The 9,228-nt window shown below is 42.9% G+C and overlaps 1 long non-coding RNA gene and 1 other non-coding gene across 2 annotated transcripts; one reads left to right on the top strand and one right to left on the bottom strand.

Moving 5' to 3' along the window:
- Positions 1–3,487: 3,487 nt before the first annotated feature.
- trnap-ugg (transfer RNA proline (anticodon UGG)) lies at positions 3,488–3,560 on the top strand. Its single transcript has one exon. It is a non-coding gene; the product is annotated as a tRNA-Pro (tRNA).
- A 3,009-nt stretch (positions 3,561–6,569) lies between these two features.
- Positions 6,570–8,912, bottom strand: LOC114460610 (uncharacterized). Its single transcript, XR_003673691.1, has 3 exons — positions 8,658–8,912; positions 6,720–6,817; positions 6,570–6,583 (listed from the first exon to the last, which is right to left on the bottom strand). It is a non-coding gene; the product is annotated as an uncharacterized LOC114460610 (long non-coding RNA).
- Positions 8,913–9,228: the final 316 nt, after the last annotated feature.

Genomic DNA, 9,228 nt, shown 5'->3' with positions numbered 1-9,228 from the left:
TTCCACACTCGTCACAGATGAAGAGTTTTTCTCCAGAATGGATTCTTTGATGTGTAGTGAGGTGTGATTTAAAGCTAAAGTCCTTCCCACATTGGTCACATGTATGTTTAGCTTTAACTCCAGCTTGGCTCTGCTGTTGAACTCTTTGCTCTGAAGTTTTTCTCTTAGATTCATCGTCCTGAGAACGTTGAGGTGTCACTTTGTTCTGGCTTCCAGAGTCCTGTAGAACAGTTAGAAATTAAACACAGAGAAGGAACCAAACAAACATTTGTTTCTAAATGTGTTCCTAGAAAGAACAGTGGCTGTTAAAGATGGATCAGACATAGCATTAGGCTTCAGTAGTAGATCAACTTCAATAGAACATCCACATGGACGTCAGGAACCAAACTTCAATCCACTCATTACTCACCATGTTTGCTGTCACGGCTGAGTGGTTCCACAATCCTCCATTCACCTGTAACATCAGCATAGAATCAGCTCCACCTGAAGGATGGAAGAGACAGAATGAACGTGAAGGATCTAGAAATATTCATTCATCCTTTGCAGTGTCATCACTTTGAAATTGACTAAAATGATCAGTTTGTTCAGAGATCACATGATGTGGAGGAAAATATTTAGATTTTGTGGCTGAATAATTTAAATTCCCATTGATTTGTAAATGAAGGTCTTCAGAGGAAACAGTTTGACTTTGAGGTTTGACTTTGTTCTTGCAGGATTAATGAACAACTTGTAATGAGCTCATGATTGGCTAATTATGGTCCTATAATATCTGTGTTAATAGAATCATAGACAGAATGACAGAATCTACCAATAAAAATAAAATCCACTGTTAAATGCAGAAAGTGACATAATGTGAATGAAACGCTGTCATCGTGAGGTAAAGGGAAATGTTAAAGGGGACCCTTCATTTGGTGCACCCCAGCACCCCTCCTGGTCCTGAGCTAAACAACATGTTGAAGCGTCCACCTGAAACACGTCTAAACTACCAAAATACTGAGCAGACCAGTTCCCACGTAACGTTTATGTGTCTGTGAAGCTACGGCCATTTCTGGTGAAGAGCTGCAGTTGTTCTGTTGTTGTGGACGAGACCAACGATGACAGGGATTGTAGAGTCTGAAACATCATAGGTTCATGATAACTTGATAGCTTCTAATACTGTACAATATTCTGCCCTCTAGTGGTGAAATAACTGATGTATTTGTTTTTGTTTAATCATTATAGTCTGGAATGATGTCATCAGGATGATTTAAATTAGTTTAATTTAAATGAAGTTGATCAAAACTTAATCGATAAACCTGATCATATTCAGTAAATCATTGATCCCTGAGGGGAAAAATGGTGATATTAATGCTGCTCTCATACATCTTTATATTACATATAAAATAAAAAAAAAACGTTTTTTGTTTAAATGTATTTGTAATATATTTCTAAATAAATGAAATTTTAAAAAAAAAGAATCATTTGTGTGAATAAAACAGAAAACAAAATATCCCTGAACTTATTGATTAAAGTCAGGTCATGTTCTCCACCACAAATCCTGGATCAGTACCAGTAGTGGGCGGTTCAGGAAGAATTGTTGGTAGAATCGTGCACTTTGGGTTAAAAGCATAAAACTTGGTACATAGATGGCATCAACACTACTGATTATTTTAGGATGTGGATCCACCTCAGCAACCTCCCCTAGTGGTCGTTATGGTCATTTTTCTCAAAATGGCCGTTAATTCATTGAAATACATATTGAAATCCGTAGCCGAGCTCATGCTGCTTTATAAACACATGTTTGTTTACATGTCAATCATGGCAGAGAGCTTCCTGGAGGCGTGGCTTCTCCAGCTCAGTGCCGAGTCAAATTCGTCATCAAAGTGGGAACGCATCATCAAAATGTAGCGAGGTGTTTGGGCTCACCCTGTAGTAAGAAAGGAGCAAATCACCCTCTAACTAACGATTGAGGGAATTAATTAATAACTATATTTAGGACATGTGTATGAAGCCCTAATAACACTTTATCATGTTTAAAGAACAGAAAAGTTAATTTAGCGTAACATGTGCCCTTTAAATAAACATTGTTATTGTCACACTGACTCAGCATCTGATTTTGGGTTACACACACACACACACACACACACACGCACACACACACATACATACACACACACAGTATAAAATTATCAAATTCAGACTAAATGTTAAAATGAACAAATTTCAATAGAGCTTTTATGACAAAGTCGTTTCAAAGATCTTTACATTATCATCTCATTCACACAAGATTGTTACTAAATATGTAAATAAGTTTAGAATCAAACAAGCAGTATTTACTCACAGGATTCTGGAAAATCACTAAATTAGTCATTAAAGTTGACATTATTATTATTATAAACTTACTTTGTTCTTCAACGTTGCTCACTGATGACATCTGCTGGTCAACGTTAATCTATATTATTAAAGCTACTTTAGTCGTTTCTGACGGTGCGCGAGGAGATTCTGTAGAATGATGGAGATTCTGCTGCTTTCATCTTAGCCTGAGTTGCTATGACAACCTGTCAATATTGAGCTTTCATCTTAGCCTGAGTTGCCATGACATCCTGTCAACAGAGAGCTTCCATTTTACCCTGAGTTGCCATGACAACCTGTCAACATTGATCTGTTCTAAGCTGCCTTTTGTGATTAAATGTGGGTCATATTATCATAGGAAGATCAAATATATTAAATTAAATAATGCTAAAATTTGATGAACATTAAATGAAATGAATGTTTAAATATGTTTAAATATGTTCATGGAATGAAATCCCTTTTAACGATATACTGATTAGAATTAATCTGATGTTGATTATAGAAACTAAAATGTAGATGGAGGCAGAATTACAGACTACACTTTAGATGTTTTTGTCAAGTTTTGTCATTTTGAATTTGAGTTTTTTAATAACTATTCAACTTTGTAATTAATTTTAATGAAGTTCACCTTGAAATGTAACGTTCCACTGGTCAGCAGTTCTTAAACTCATTTCAACTTTTAAAATGTTCAGCTCTTTGTTCATTTTCAGTGAATACCTTCAACTTTTCTGTATCTTTAACCATTTTTGACTCACAGCCCTTCAATGAGTTCCATGTTTAGCTTTGACCAACTTCTAGAGTAGAGGGACAGCTTTACCTTCAACTCTTTGTCAACACATTGTCATAACTTCTAAAATATTCAACCAACAGTCCTAATGTTTTTAAAAGTAGTACTTCTATCTGTCTAGCTGCTCACAATAGCACATTTTAGCTGTAGGATAAGATGGTTTTAAATATCAAGCCTGAAGGGGATAACACACACACACACACACACACACACACACACACACACACACACACACACACACACACACACACACACACACACACACACACACACACACACACACAAACAAACAAACAAACAAACAAACAAACAAACAAACAAACAAACACAAACACACACACACACACACACACACACACCCACACACACGGCCTCATAGCTCAGAGGTTAAAGCAATGGTCTTGGAAACCAGGGGTCGTGAGTTCAATTCTCACTGAGGTCTTTGCTCCCTATTACCTACAGGTCACAGGGGGTGGGGCTAATGGTTTTGTTCACACCCTTTAACTGCTCTAGGATTGGTTTGAATGGAAAGCATCTCTGGTTTGTGAAGTCTACAGAGAACCAGGGAAGTGAGCTTTATCCTCCAATAAATAAATAAATAAATCATAGCTGATCAATCAGATTAAACGTAATGCATCACATCACAGCCGATCAATCAGATTAAACGTAATGCATCACATCAGAGCCGATCAATCAGGTTAAACGTAATGCATCACATCAGAGCCGATCAATGAGATTAAACGTAATGCATGACATCATAGCCGTTTAAACGTAATGCATCACATTATAGCCGGTCAATCAGATTAATCTGATTGATCGGCTATGATGTGATACATTACGTTTAAACGTAATGTACGGCACCAAAACAGCGTTGAATGGAGGTTATTTTCTTTTTTTTTCCTTGTCTGCACATGCTGTCAAAGGTCAACACCATAGGAAGTGCAATCATTATGAGACAGCAATGCATATTTTTTTATTACAATAAAATACATTGATTTATTTTATTGCTAAATTGTGACCATCACCAGCCCTCCCTAAGGAAGGGTAAAAAATCTTTTATTATAGGGAGGATATAAAAAGGGAGAGCAGTGTTACACTTAAGTGGAGGGGGAAGGGGAGGGGAAAGGGAGCAGGGAGGAGAGACTCAAGGCAGGAAATAGAAAAGGTGGGGAAGAATAGACTATTTTGCAGTGAGGGTGAGATGTGAGGTTGTAGAATATATTGTGCTTATTATGTTGTGTAATCCAGCCAGTATGGTGGCAAGTGTGAGGCTTAGCTATAATGGTGGTGGCTGTGGACAGGGGGAATAAGTGAATGGTAGTACCTAAAGCAGGTATTTGGGATTAACGTGTCTAAGGTTAAACCCAGTATGAGTTTTATCCCACATCCCATGGCGTGCCAGTGCATCGTATACCAGTATATGTGTAAAAAAAAAAAAAAAAACCGCAACAGCAAACCCAGGAACTGCCCTGGGCCCGCAGATGCAGCCAGGCCAGCAGAAAGAGCGGGGGCCAGGGAGCCCCAGGCAACCCCTCACGGCCGAGCAACTCGATGAGAGGCAGCCACCGCCCCCCACACACACATCCGAGGAAGCCCCAAGCAGCCGAGCACCCAGCGCATCCCCCCACCGACCCCAATCCCCAACCCCAAGGCCCCCCGCCAGCATCCAGCCGCCCCCACCCACCCACACCCAAGCACCCAACCCCTCGAGGGAAGGGCCCAGAGAGCCCCCCGCCCGAGACCCCAGCAGAGGAGCCAAGGCCCCCGCCCAGGAGACGGCCAGAGCCGCGCAGAACGGGCAGCCGGCGGGCGCCCGCCGGTGGGCCCAGACCCCAGGCCAGAAGGACCCAGAACGGAAGCAGCACCGAGAGCAGCGCCCCCAGGGACGACAGCCACGCCCATAGTCGCCGAGGGCACCAAGGGGATGATGCAAGCTGCCTCGCCGGCCCCCAGGCGCACCGACCAGGCACCCCAGAGCGCGCCAGATCGCCTTTCCTTGATGCCGCCCGCGCGATGCGCCCCAGACCGCCACCACAGGAGAGAGGGACCCCAATGGCACACAACCGATGCGGAGCAGTAGCCCCCAGCCAAAGGTGCAGAACCCACCCACCCGTCCGCAGATAGCAGGACAGACCTACCAAGCGGCCAATACCAACCTCAACCCCCGGAACAGCTAGAGCCGCCCCCCAGCAAAGAGCACCACCCCGGAGCGCCAAGCAACCCCGCCCCAACCCCGGCGCAGACGCCGGCACCACCCAGCGCGCCCACCTCCCACACCGGCGCGGCAAGCCGACCCATACGCCGCGAGGCACGCCCCCAAGGCAACCAGGAGACGAGACAAGCGCCAAGCCCCACCCGCAGGGAAGGGTCACCCCCACGCCCCACCAGGCCGGCACCGCCCGGAGAGACCCCGCAAAGGGAGCCCCCAGCAACACTCCTCCACACCCCCCAGAGACCCACCGCGCCGAGCAGCACAACCGGAGACCACCCGCGGCAACCCCCCGAACCGCGGCGGCCATACGGAGCACGGCGGGACCCCCCCCCCAAGGCGGAGCCAGGCACCAGCCACATCCCCCAGCAGTTCAGGAGGCGATCCCCACCGCCAGCTGGCCCACAGCGGCCCGCCCCGCCAAAGCAGGCGGCGACCGCGCAGGAGAGAGGCCAGCTCCCACACCAGGGCCAGCATAGGCCCCCACGACACCACGACATAGCACCCTCCACAGGTGGGCGGCCCCGGCCCCCCCTGACAAGAGAGGACGCCACCAACCACCCAAGCAGGGCCACCCCGCCAGCCACGGACCGATAGGTAGGCGAACCCATGCTCCCCCAGCCAGGCACCGCAACCCCACATCAATGTCGCCAGCAGAGCCCCCCCCACCCACGGAGACCACCCCCAATCACCCCCGCACCGACATGAGACACCCCCGACGCCAGCACAGCCCGGAGGACAGCGGGCCCCAGCCACTAGCCCCACCCCGCCCAAGGCGGCGCAGCACCTCGCTGAACCGCAGCCCGTCCACGGGCAGACGGTGGGGGGGGGGCACCCGGAGACCCCCACCCAGACACGGCACCGTTTATTTTCTCAGAGTTCATAAATGTATCTATACTTAGAACCTGAGAATTTATTGATTTTTTTAATTTTTGAATTAATTGGTGTTTTATTTTATTAATAATTGTACATTCTTACAAACCTCATACAGATGCCTTTGTGGAAAATAAATAAAGTCGTAATTGTGGTAGATTTGGTCTCTTCCTTTTTAAGTTTCTACATGAGATGTTTATGTATGCAAGGGACCCGTACCAAGATTTATTACCAAAAATAAAAATTGTACTTGAGTACAATTTCAATCAAGTAACAGTAAATTCTTCTACTTTAGTAAATATATCAGCACTCTTTATACCTCAGTGTTTCACTTATAGTGACCCGTGTAGTAGTGAGTAACGTACTTACTGTAAATAATCAGGCTGACAGACGAGTGATGAGAGATTCATGGAAAACAGAAACAAAAGAAACGGGAGGAAATATTAGTGAAAAGAGCTTTTGTGAATTTTGTCATTTTTTTCTGTTTTTTGTGAATTGTTTTTTAAATGATCAAGATACTTGGAAATCTGACAGGAACATCCATCTTTTGGCGACTCCTGCTGCACGCTCTGACTCTGTACCCATCACCGTTATTTTCATCAGTCTGTTAATCGTATCTATAGCAACCAGGGGTTGAAAGAGAACAGAAAAAGTCTACTTAAGTAGAAGTACTGTTACTTTGATGACATTTTACTTAAGTCGAAGTAAAGTTACTAATCAAGTAAAAGTAAAAAGTTGATCATTTAAAATGTACTCAGAGTAAAAGTTCTCTCCCATGCAAAAAAAAGTACAAAAATGTGTATAAAGATCAAACTAGGTTCTTTTTTATTATTATTATTATTATTATTAGAGAACATTTAAAAAAAATGTACATGAGAACAAGACATGGTGTGGCTAACCTGGATAAATAAAACAATTCAATGAGGTAAGTGTTTGTGTCAATACATCCAATGTGTCAGAGCATCTAATAAAACATTTTCTAGTAAGAAAACTATTCCTATCTTTAGGAATCTCTGAAAGCAAGAAATGCTGACAGTATGGTCAAGAACTTCAAGAACTGCCTTCTTTCACCTCCGTAACATTTCTAAAATCAGATCTATCCTGTCTCAGGGCGACGCCAAAAAGCTAGTCCATGCTTTTGTTACCTCTCGACTGGATTATTGTAATTCTCTTTTAGCAGGCTGCCCGAGCAAGTCGCTTAAGACACTTCAGCTGGTTCAAAATGCTGCAGCACGTGTACTGACTAAAACTAGGAGAAGAGATCACATTACTCCTGTATTAACCTCTCTGCATTGGCTTCCCATAAAATATAGAATAGAATTCAAGATTCTTCTTCTCACTTATAAAGCCCTAAATGGACAGGCACCAGTCTATCTCAAGGAGCTTGTAGTGCCATACAATCCCCCCAGAACACTACGCTCTCAAAATGCTGGACTACTCGTTGTTCCATTCGTCTCTAAAAGTAGTATAGGAGGAAGAGCTTTCAGTTATCAGGCCCCACTTCTCTGGAACCATCTACCAACCACGGTTCGGGGGGCAGACACCCTCTCTACCTTTAAGGTTAGGCTCAAAACATTCCTCTTTGATAAAGCTTTTAGTTAGGAACCAGCTCATAGCTCATAGTTAAGATGCAATAGACATAGACTGTAGAGGGGGGGGGGTCTCGCATGCTCGGTTGGAGAGAGGTTGGAGAGGGCGTTAAGAGAGAGGTCATTTAGGTTAGAGAGGGACCGGAGAGGGTCCCATTCCTCTTTCTATCACTCCCTCTATGTCTGCTTCTTCCCTTGTGTGTTTGCTCCTGTACTCCTTCTGGCTTTTGTCTTGCAGGTCCGTGGGATCCTCAGTGTGGAGTTAGAGTCTCAGCGGCTCTGTCTCCACCCTTTCCTCTGCACACACCCAACACAGCATAACGTGGATGGCTGTTCATCATAGGAATGGGATCCACACAAGGTTCCTGCTGCTTAACAGAAGGTTTTCCTTGCCGCCATGATGAATTCATGTTGGGTGTGGGATACATATGTATGTGTATATACGTATATATGCATATGTGTGTATCCATAAAATGAAGAGTCCGTCCTTAAGACTGCTCTACTGTAAAGTGTCTTGAGATACCATTGGTTATGATTTGGCGCTATACAAATAAAGATTGATTGATTGATTGATGTTCTATAAAGTCTATAAAACATTGTAGGTGGAATGTCAAAAACTTTGTATTTATGCATTTAAAACAAACTGTCTAATGAACAGATTACATTGATTATGCATAAATTGTGCATAAACATCAAAGAAAACATAAATAAAATGCTTAATGAAATGATGAGGTAATAGTGCTTGTGTCAGTGCAGACATTTACAGTAACAGAACCAAGCTCAGGGTAAGTGTTTCACCGCTTCAACAAAGTGGATGAAAGACGTACGACCCCTTATTCTAACGTAATATCTGAAAGCTATGATTTACACAGATGGCAGTAGAACCCATCTGGTGACTCTCCCACGATGGAACCTGGAAGTAGAACCCGTCTTGTGCCTCGTGCTGGTGTCCATGGACAGTCACATACTGACCAACTTGTAAATAAAAATAAAAATTGATTGTATTTCATATTTCTGACCACCATCTCTGTCTTTTAATGTAGAAAATTAAGTGATGGACATTTTCTGATATCAGCAAAAGCTAATGTTATCTCCCAAGAACAGCATGCTTTTATATCTGCAAACAAAATAGAATTTTGTTCATCTTACATTTCATTTTTTTTAATCCCAGTGTGAAACCTAGATTAAGGAGTTTAGCCAACAAACAGTATTTCCTGTTTTTATTTTTCTCTAGAGTAAAAATCAGAAATGTTAAGTTTTGTTTAACAATCTTTAATATCACTTGTTTAGTATCATGTTAATGTTTTCATGTATTTACAATAAAGGTTTTATTTTAAACTTTAATGCTTATTTCGAGCTAAATAATTAAACTATTTTGTAAAGTCAAAATGTTTCTTTTCCTTCAATATTGTGAGTTCATCATTTTATTCCTACTGTTG

The sequence above is a fragment of the Gouania willdenowi genome, unplaced genomic scaffold (genome assembly GCF_900634775.1).
Source record: "Gouania willdenowi unplaced genomic scaffold, fGouWil2.1 scaffold_54_arrow_ctg1, whole genome shotgun sequence".
NCBI classification, from domain to species: domain Eukaryota; kingdom Metazoa; phylum Chordata; class Actinopteri; order Blenniiformes; family Gobiesocidae; genus Gouania; species Gouania willdenowi.
This window is presented reverse-complemented; position numbering and strand designations above follow the sequence as displayed.